The 9,391-nt window shown below is 31.9% G+C and overlaps 1 protein-coding gene and 1 pseudogene across 1 annotated transcript in view; one reads left to right on the top strand and one right to left on the bottom strand.

The window, feature by feature from the left end:
- LOC145243665 (E3 ubiquitin-protein ligase MYLIP-like) overlaps nt 1–9,391 on the bottom strand; it is a 124,122-nt gene that overhangs the window by 98,987 nt on the left and 15,744 nt on the right. The gene's annotated exons all lie outside the window — the stretch shown is intronic.
- On the top strand, nt 6,296–6,422 carry LOC145244104 (U2 spliceosomal RNA; annotated as a pseudogene).

Raw genomic sequence — 9,391 nt, forward strand, 5'->3', positions numbered from 1 at the left:
TTTCTAACAACTTTTTATCGACATATCGACTTTTTCTTGTCTGATATTGAAATATTATATATATGAAATATTGAAATTATTCTTATATTGAATATTGAAATAGAAGACATTACTACACATTTATTAATAATATCTTATTGAATATTGCAGTAATACTTACGTTTAAATAATGTTATTTTCTTTTTTAATAGCATTTTATATTTAAATGACGACATTTGTACTGTATTTGAATATTAAAAGAAAAATAATTACTAAACATTTATTAGTAAGAAAATGGGTGCTAGTGCACTGCAGTGATTATCCGCGCTATATTTGGAATCGTATTTCTAAGATTTAAGTTTAATGTTTTTTTCGTGCTGTAATAACGTTATTATTTAAGAAGCCATTCTGAACATTGGGAGGGTGCAAATGCGCCTAAAAAAGTAGAATCACATTTTACGGAATTAGCTAAGAGTGTTAATTTACAATAACAGGTATGGCACCATTGGCACTTCTGCATGTCAGTAACATGGAGCTAATGCGTGTAATTTAGTTTCAAGAACCGCCGACAGATGTCGTTTGTCAGGCAAAGAACCGGGGTCGATAACTATTGTTGTAATGAAAAATTATAATGGAAAAAAAAAAAAAAAAAGAAAAAAAAGTTTAATTCAACACACAAAAGTAAAAACAAAAAAAAAGTTGGGAAATTATTTTAATATTCATTTTAAGAAAATGCTATTAAAAAAAGAAAAAGTCGATAAAAGTGAGACATAAACAGTAAAACATAAAAAAAAGCTATTAATAAATGTTTAGTAATGTATTTTATTTCAATATTCATAAACATTAACGTTGTCATTTAAAAAGAGTAAAAAAAGTTATCAAAAGTCGATAGAACTGATTAAAAGCGAGATATTATTAATGTGTAGTAATGTATTTTATTTCAATATTCATAAACAGTGAAACAATGTCTATAAGAAGTTGTTACTATGGCAACGAAAACATGTCCTTACAAAGAAAGAAAGAAAGAAAGAAAATAAAAGAACGGAAGGAAAGAGCAAAACGGAAGTTGTGTTTGTGAAAGCAAGTTTGGTGCGTTTCACGTAAATGTAAATCCCGGTTTTCATAAACCTCTAACCATGCGGGTTATAACGAAATGGAAGTAATGTAATTGTGAATTCAATTCCAGGTAACGGATTGTGTTCTGTTTTAATTTAATTTTATTATAATAAATGCTTTATAAATTGTGTTTATGTTTTATGCTATTCAATGGCAAAGTAACCGTGGTTCGTTTCAGCGTAAGTCCATACCAGTTTTTAGATAAATTCTAACCGGTGATCGGTTTTAAATGTCTCCTGTGAACGTTCTGGAACGGTGTAAGTGAGTGGTGGTGGTAGGATGAATTTGTTAGAGAGAGTATACTTTACTACTTCCATTAAATGTAACCGATTTTTAAAGTGGACTCTCACCAGACAGAATATAGGAAACTCTGATCAGCAAGATACTGGGCAGCTAATAAGCCTATAACATACGACAGATGTCGCGATTCAGTTTGTGAATGATACGGCTGCACCAAATGTATACAGGTGCAGTCCTATAAATGTCAAAGTCGGAGGGGAAAAAATGAGTTCATTTTATTTATATAGAAAGAAGAAGATAGATAGAAGATAGATAGAAGAATAGATAGAAAGAAGATAATTTGAATTATTAATTTAGTTTAATAACAAAAATATTCCTCGACTCTAAGGATAGACTGTCTGAAAATTTCAATTAAATTGGTAATGTAGAAATATCGTTTTATTGATAACAAGCAGACGAAGAATTACATTTTTATACATATATTACACGTCAAAAAAACATTTTTGCATCAACCTAATAGAATACGGTGGGTGGGAGTGCAAATCCTGCCCCCTACTTTTTTTTTTTTTTTTGAATTTATTTTATTTTACTTATTTATTTTTATACAATATTGCCCACCCATACTTTTCCAAATTAATTGTTAGCAAAAATAATCCTACGTTTTTAATTATTATTTTTTTTCTTAGTAATTTTCTTCCTCAAAATTATTTTATTTTTATTTTAGAGATAATAAAAAAATCTTACGCTGATATTCACACGTTCATGCATATATGAAATAATATTACATTTGAAAATTTTGTGGGAATTATTATCATTAAAATTACATGAAATATGTTTGCAATTATATTAGTTTTTTGGTGAAAATATTGAAAAAACAACGCTTACTTCAATAATAATATCGTTAGTTTTGGAATTTTATTAAGTTATATTGATTTAATCAACACAGATTTTAGAGGCTTTTTTCATAACGTTCCTGAAATATTTGTTTAAAAAGTTAATTGTTAATATCTTCAATGCTTTATTTTCATAAAATAGACAAAAATAAATTCACACATTTTTTAATACCTAAAACCATCAATACTTTAAAAAAAAAAAAGTAAAAATTAAAAATAATAGATTCATTGCATTCTCCAAAACGTTAATTAATAAATACTAAAAAAATTCTTTAAAATTGGTTGATTTCCTGAATTTTGGTGAATTTTTAAGTTAAGAGAGTCCAAATTTTTATACATTTTGGGGATCAGCCATTGATTTTGAACGTACCTAATCAAGCGATGTAGACGCTATTCTGTGCGTAAAAATAACCTAAGGTGGAGGTGATTAAAATTTGCGTCATTAATATGAAGCAGTGTCAACCAAAAATGTTAAACGTTAGTCTGTTTTTCATAGTGACATTTTTATACCGCTGCAATTGTTTAATCCTTTCTTGTAACTAATGCGTTAACGCTAATGTATTAATAAATCTGCAACATTTTTTTTGGGGGGGGGGGCTTATATTCTATAGTTTTGCAGCTGATATTATTTCTGTGTACATGTCTCGTCACGTACAGCCAAATCACATCTGTTATCAATTAGACTTTATATGCAAAGGTTTTCAGTGGTCAATGTCAGATTTTGAAATCAAAATGACAGTAAGTAAAAGTGTCAAAATATAAAGTTATAATTTCGAATATATAACACTAAGAATGTTTTGGAGTTAACATCCATGTATATCACGTTGTAATAGAGGGGAATGTTTCGTCTTGTGCAACCCAAAACAACATGGCGGTATTCCGGAAGACTCTTTACGATTACCTAATGATTTTTTTTTCTCGATATGACATTGATATTAAAAGCCTACTTTTTCTATTTAAAATTATTGAAACTAACTTCTTAATATCCTCAGTCATGAATATGCAAACGAATACATGATGGTTAACTATTTCGTATATTCCTTTGTAAAACGATCGTTAATTACTTATTGATTTTTATGGTTTCTGATTAGATGATTGGTTTCATTTAACTATTACGTTGAATTGTATTTATGCATAGTTTCCACATTCTGCATAATTTCGTAGAATTTAAGATTAAAATGTTCTAGTACACAGTAATATATATAAGAGGAAGAAAATTAAAACTAAGTTGAACTTTACAATCAAAATTTATTGTTCGACTGAATACTCTAAAAAACAATTTCAAAGTGGTGTTTCAAAGGATGCTGTTCTTGTTATTCTTCTCATCAGAGGACAAAGAAATCAGCAAATTATATTTGTAGCAATGCTAGAATTTGCTAGTTGTGGCATTAAATGAAACCGCAATTTATTATAGTTATAAATTGCCAAGAAAAAAGAAAAAATGTTGGATATCTAAAAAAATAATATATATATATATATATATATATATATATATATATATAAATAAAACAAACCACACATAATATTTCAGTTTGCATGAAAATTCTCTTAAGTTGATCCGAAATGCGAAAATAGTTCGGATCAACTTGAAAGAATTTTCATGCAAGCTAAAATATTATGTGCGGTTTGTTATATATATATATATATATATATATATATATATATACACACACTTATCCAACACTTTTTTCACTTCTTTTTATGGCAATTTATGACTACAATAAATTGCAGTTTCACTTAATGCCATAACTAGCAAATTCTAGCATTGCTACAAGTATAATTTGCAGATTTCTTTATTTCCTCTGATGAGAAGAATAACAAGAATAGCATTCTTTGAAACTCAACGGAATAAGGATTTGTAAATTGTTTTTTAGAGTATTCAGTCGAACAATAAATTTTGATTGTAAAGTTCAGCTTACAGTTTTAATTTTCTTTCTCTTATAATAAGCTCTACTCTCTATTGCGTATTGAGCTTTTTTATTCGGTTGGGATTAAATTATCTACTGTTATTTATATTAATTTGAAGTTTACCATTGCGTATATCAGGTAAACACTACCTCCCTTTGATTTCATAACTTATATATATATATGTATATATATATATATATATATATGTATATATATATATATATATATATATATATATATATATATATATATGAAACCAACCTTGTCGGTGTGCATGTGCGAAAAGTCTCTACTAAACTCCTCTCTGAATATTTGGTCTACAGAGTTGCAATTTGATATAAGGTATTTGAACATGTAGCACATTTTCGATTTGGTTTTCAAGGAGTCAAAATTGTAAACAAAACAGTTGATCTTGGCAAATTACGCCGAATAAAACATTATTCCTGCCTCTATTTTTGCACATTCGCATAATTAAACATTCATATCTCAAAATCACTTTATTTTTTAAACCTTTTGTATTCATCTGTCGGTAGTTTCGACGGTAATTTTGAAATCCGTATTATTTATTGGATAATAATCAGTACAGAATTGGCTCTATAACAAAGAAATCTGCATGAATTAAAATATACTATTAATGCGTATTTTACGACCGGGCAACGCCAGGCGGCCTGCTAGTATATACATAACTAGACAACCACACACACACACACACGAAAGAGAAAGAACAGAAACAACGTGAATATATATCACTGTTTTTCTGTTTGAACTTGTTTCTATATATATATAAGTCCGGGCCACACTGTTACGGCTTGCGTTCTTTTTTGTAAAGAACGAAAAGAAGTTATATTTGTCGATTATGTAAGCAAATCCCACGTTTTATTGTTCAGTCCCAACTAACGTGCAGGTGGCGTCACATTCATTTTCTTCACAATAAGATCGATCGAAACTCATTTGTTCAGCGCTTTTTGGAGTGATGCATGTATGGGATGGGTGGGGGAAGATTAATCGGGGTGCTGGGGGGGGGGGGTAAATTCCCGCCTGCTTATTCATGGATTGTAAGAAATTTTGAATAGAACAAATGCGCAACAAGATAAAATTAAAACAAACATTCGATATAAATTTAAAATATATAAGTATTTATGAACGCTGATAGCAATGAAAAAAAAAATGGCGAAAGAATGTATGAAACAACCGAAAACAGGATTTGAAATACGAATTTTCAGAAAATCTATTTTTAGTCGCGTGCAAGCGGTCGGTCTGTCGGTCTGCCCGTAACACTTTTGTGCTTGGCCTTTTTGGTTAAGATCAAAGGTCTGTTGTTAATAGATGCTGTTCTTAGCTTTTTAAGCTTTTCTTAGCCTTTTGGCCAAGATCAAAGTGTCTTGTGCCTAAATTTGTTTTGTCTTTTGGAGATTTTACTTTTTTAAATTTTTTAATTTTATATTGGAATTTTTTTACTTGTAATTTTTTCTTTAAACGAAATAAATTAAATATGAAGATCAAAGTGTAGTATCTGTTCCGGCAGATACTGCAAGCAAAGACTATATGTGGGGCTTTCTCCCACATATAAGACCTTGGTCAATGTAGGGGAAACCCTTCATACCAATTGTAACTATCCAATTCCCCTACTCCCCGAGGAGTTGGTCCCCATTTCTCCTTCACTCCTGACATTAAAAATCAGCCTTGTGCCTAATTTACTCGGTGCGGGAGCAAAATAAATACTTGGGCTTCGGGCCGAGATCAAAGTGTAGTATCTGTTCCGGCAGATACTGCAAGCTATGACTAGCTATGACTAGCAAAGACCAGATGTGGGGGCAACCCCACATGCCTGACCATTAACCAGCTCCCATTTCCCACCTCTCGGGAGCTGGTCCCCTTTTTCCCTTCCCCCTCCCTTCACTCCTCACATTAAAAATCGGCCTTGTGCCTAATTTGCTCGGTGGGGGAGCAAATAAACACCATCTGTTCCAGTAGATACAACATGCAAAGACTATATGTGGGAGCAATCCCACATATAAGACCTTGGTCAATGTAGGGACAACCCTTTATACCAATTGTCACTATCCAACTCCTCGGGGTGTTGGTTCCCATTTCCTCTTGACTCCTCACTTTAAAAATCGGTCTTGTGCCTAATTTGCTCGGTGGGGGAGCAAATAAATACCCTTTTCTTGGCCTTTTGGCCAAGAGCAAAGTGTAGTATCTGTTCTTACTACATGCTGTACTTATTGTGATATAAAGTGGGGGATCACTTTTCTGTATTAATTTAATGTAAAATGATTACTCACTTTACAACCAGTCAGTTTCAAAGCCATTCAAGTCATTCTCCAGATCATTCAAGTTGTTTTTGAAGGATTCCAGTTATTTTTTAAGCATTCAAGTCATTCTTAAGGTCATTCAATTCATCCTTAAGTTCATTAAAGTCATTCTAAGTCATTTACTTTTTATTTAAGTCATTTCAGCCCATTTTTCGGTCATTTTAGTTTATCTTTAAGAATTTCATGTCAATCCTACATTCACGCATTCATTCATTAACACGAGAGCATGCGATTAATGGCTATCGGCCTTGTTCTTCTAAAGAATCTTTCACATATTAAAACAGTAGATATGGGAACTTACTCCTAAAAAATATCTGGGACCGTGTAACATCTTTGATAATTTTGGAATAATATACCCTCCTGAAAAAAAAAAAAGTTAGGTAGTCCGCGTATAGAATAAAACGCTTCCATATTTTATTTATTAAATTTTCCTGGTCTCAACTGAAAATAAGAACTTTTAAACTTTTTAAAAAATTCATCACACACACACACACACACACACACACACACACACACACACACACACACACTAGCAAGGAGACCCACCATTGTTCGGGATTGATTGAGATTAACAAATGTTCCACTTTCCCATACTTTTATCTGTTAAATCGCCCATTCTTTAATCAAATCGATTGCTTGCCTGCTCTAGTTAGGGACTCTTCCCCACAGTGTACAGGGAGAAAGTAACTTACTCCACAATACATTGTAGTCTACATTGCACTGTAGAGAATCTACTCTTGATTTTAAAACTGTCTGTATTTTCGATACTTATTAGATGCATTCCAATATAAAACCTACATAAGAACACTCCCAGACACGTCAAGTATATTAGTGTGAAACTTAAAAAAAAAAAAAAAAAATCGGTCTAGCCGTTTCCGAATCCATAGGGAGCGCACAAAGTTCCTTTTATATAATAGACATATACGTATTAATGTTGAGACAATTAATCGGAATCAGAACTTTGGGGTATCGGAAAAATTTGTGCCTATTTTCCGATGCCAAAAACAGTTCCTTTAATTTTTATTTGATTTTGTTTAAAAAAAATAAAAAACTTCCACTGCTGTTAGTAATAATATTTATTGACTTAAACGTCCAGCAAAACTAAAATCATCATCCTCACAAGTGTTTTACGTTTGAGAAAATATATGCACATCTAAGAAGCTTTTACAGCTATCGAGACGAAATAATTTCATAGTTAAATATTTAGAGATTTATAAAGAATCGGTAATTATATCAGAAACGGGGAAAACATTGGAATCGTCCCATCACTAATGATATACGTATATTTCTTAATATACGTTCAAATAGAAAACATTTTTCACAAATAAAATTGGTTCAAGGAATTCTTATAAGAAAAAAAATGCCTCTTGGCACCGTGTCAAAAAAAAAGTTACAGCATAAAAAAAAAAATGGCCGCTTTACCTGATCAAACAAACTTGTGCCACGATATCCGTAAACTATGCAGAAATCTGATTCGCTAAACAACAGAAGGAACGCATAGAAAATATAATCATATTTCGTTTTGCAAAACTATCAAATAAAACCTTCTGAAATTGATTTGTTTTTCTTGCATACAAGATAGAACAGATACGTGATAAATCTTCCTTCAGACAAAGGACACAATTTCGTGACTCGTAAATTGACTCCATGAGGTTTGAAAGATCAATGGCCATATTGCATTAGCTTGCCACAAGTAATCATTCAGTAATAATAACGCTGAGAAAGTCTGTTGACCACTTAGCGTGTGTATTTCTCGTCTTTTCTAGAATATTCCTTTTGAGGTCTGCAAACAACCAGTAGTCAGTGGGGACCAGACATAGAGACTTGGGTGAGTGTGGAAGCAATTCATAGTGCAATTTATGTAGTTTTGCCATTGTTGCAATCAATTTGTAAAACAGTACATTTTCTTTATGAAAAAGCATTTTTTTTCTTCCTTTGTGGCCGTTTGTTGATTTCTTCAGGTGCACCAAATAACACTTTATAAGATTTGCTATTGACAATTCTTCCTTTCTAAAGGTAATTGACAGACAAATGCGACTGGGGACTGCTTGTGAATTTGATATTTACATGAAACTTACTCTTTTGGAGGAAGCCGGTTAAAATAAAGGTATCTGCTGATGCTTGCAGATGTTGGTATCTTTGGTTGCTTTGGTCCGCTTTCACCTGTTGGTGTCTTCTCAGCAGGTGATGACAGCCGATTTGACTTTTAAATTAAATGGAGGATTCATGTTGCAACTATTGTCACACGTTGATGCAATACTTTGTTGCATCAAAATAGATACAAAAACGCTCTGAATTGTCAACGCATTGTTTTGATAATCAGCCCAAACGCAGCACTCACTTTGAACAGTTTTCTCACTGACAAATATTCATGCAAAAAAAAGAAAACGATTCTGATATCTCCAACATTTCTACTATCTCACATAAACTTCAGTTTACGATCTGGCAAAACGAGTTTGTGGACTTTGATGTTTTCTAGTTTGCTTCCATGTTTTGTTTGACAGTATATCAACAATTTTCAGGTTATTTAATAGTGAATCCAGTAATTTTGGCACAAGTTTCTATGCTCCAAGTTGGTTTCTATGCAGTATAAGCAGTGATATCATCAGAATCATCCAGGTGGTTTATGGAAAATGCCAGAAATTGTCAAATGAAAGTTTTGTGACTTTTGTGCAAACACTGACCAATTTTTTCTATGAAAAATATATTTATTGCATAAATACATGCTAAGATGGAGTACTGTTGCAACATCTGGGGTGGATCTCTTAAGAGCACCCTTTCCTGCCTTAACAGGGTACAAAACAGTTTTTGAAATTTAATGGCTGAGGATCTTTTCGCTTCCCTACCTATTTCTCACAGATGAACGTTGCAGGTCTGCTCTTTTATGACTGATCTCCGATGTATGCCCCTCCCTGTAAAACATTGGCAACAAATTGTCTT

This window comes from Euprymna scolopes, chromosome 22, assembly GCF_053919585.1.
Source record: "Euprymna scolopes isolate OS-2025 chromosome 22, ASM5391958v1, whole genome shotgun sequence".
Lineage (NCBI taxonomy): Eukaryota > Metazoa > Mollusca > Cephalopoda > Sepiida > Sepiolidae > Euprymna > Euprymna scolopes.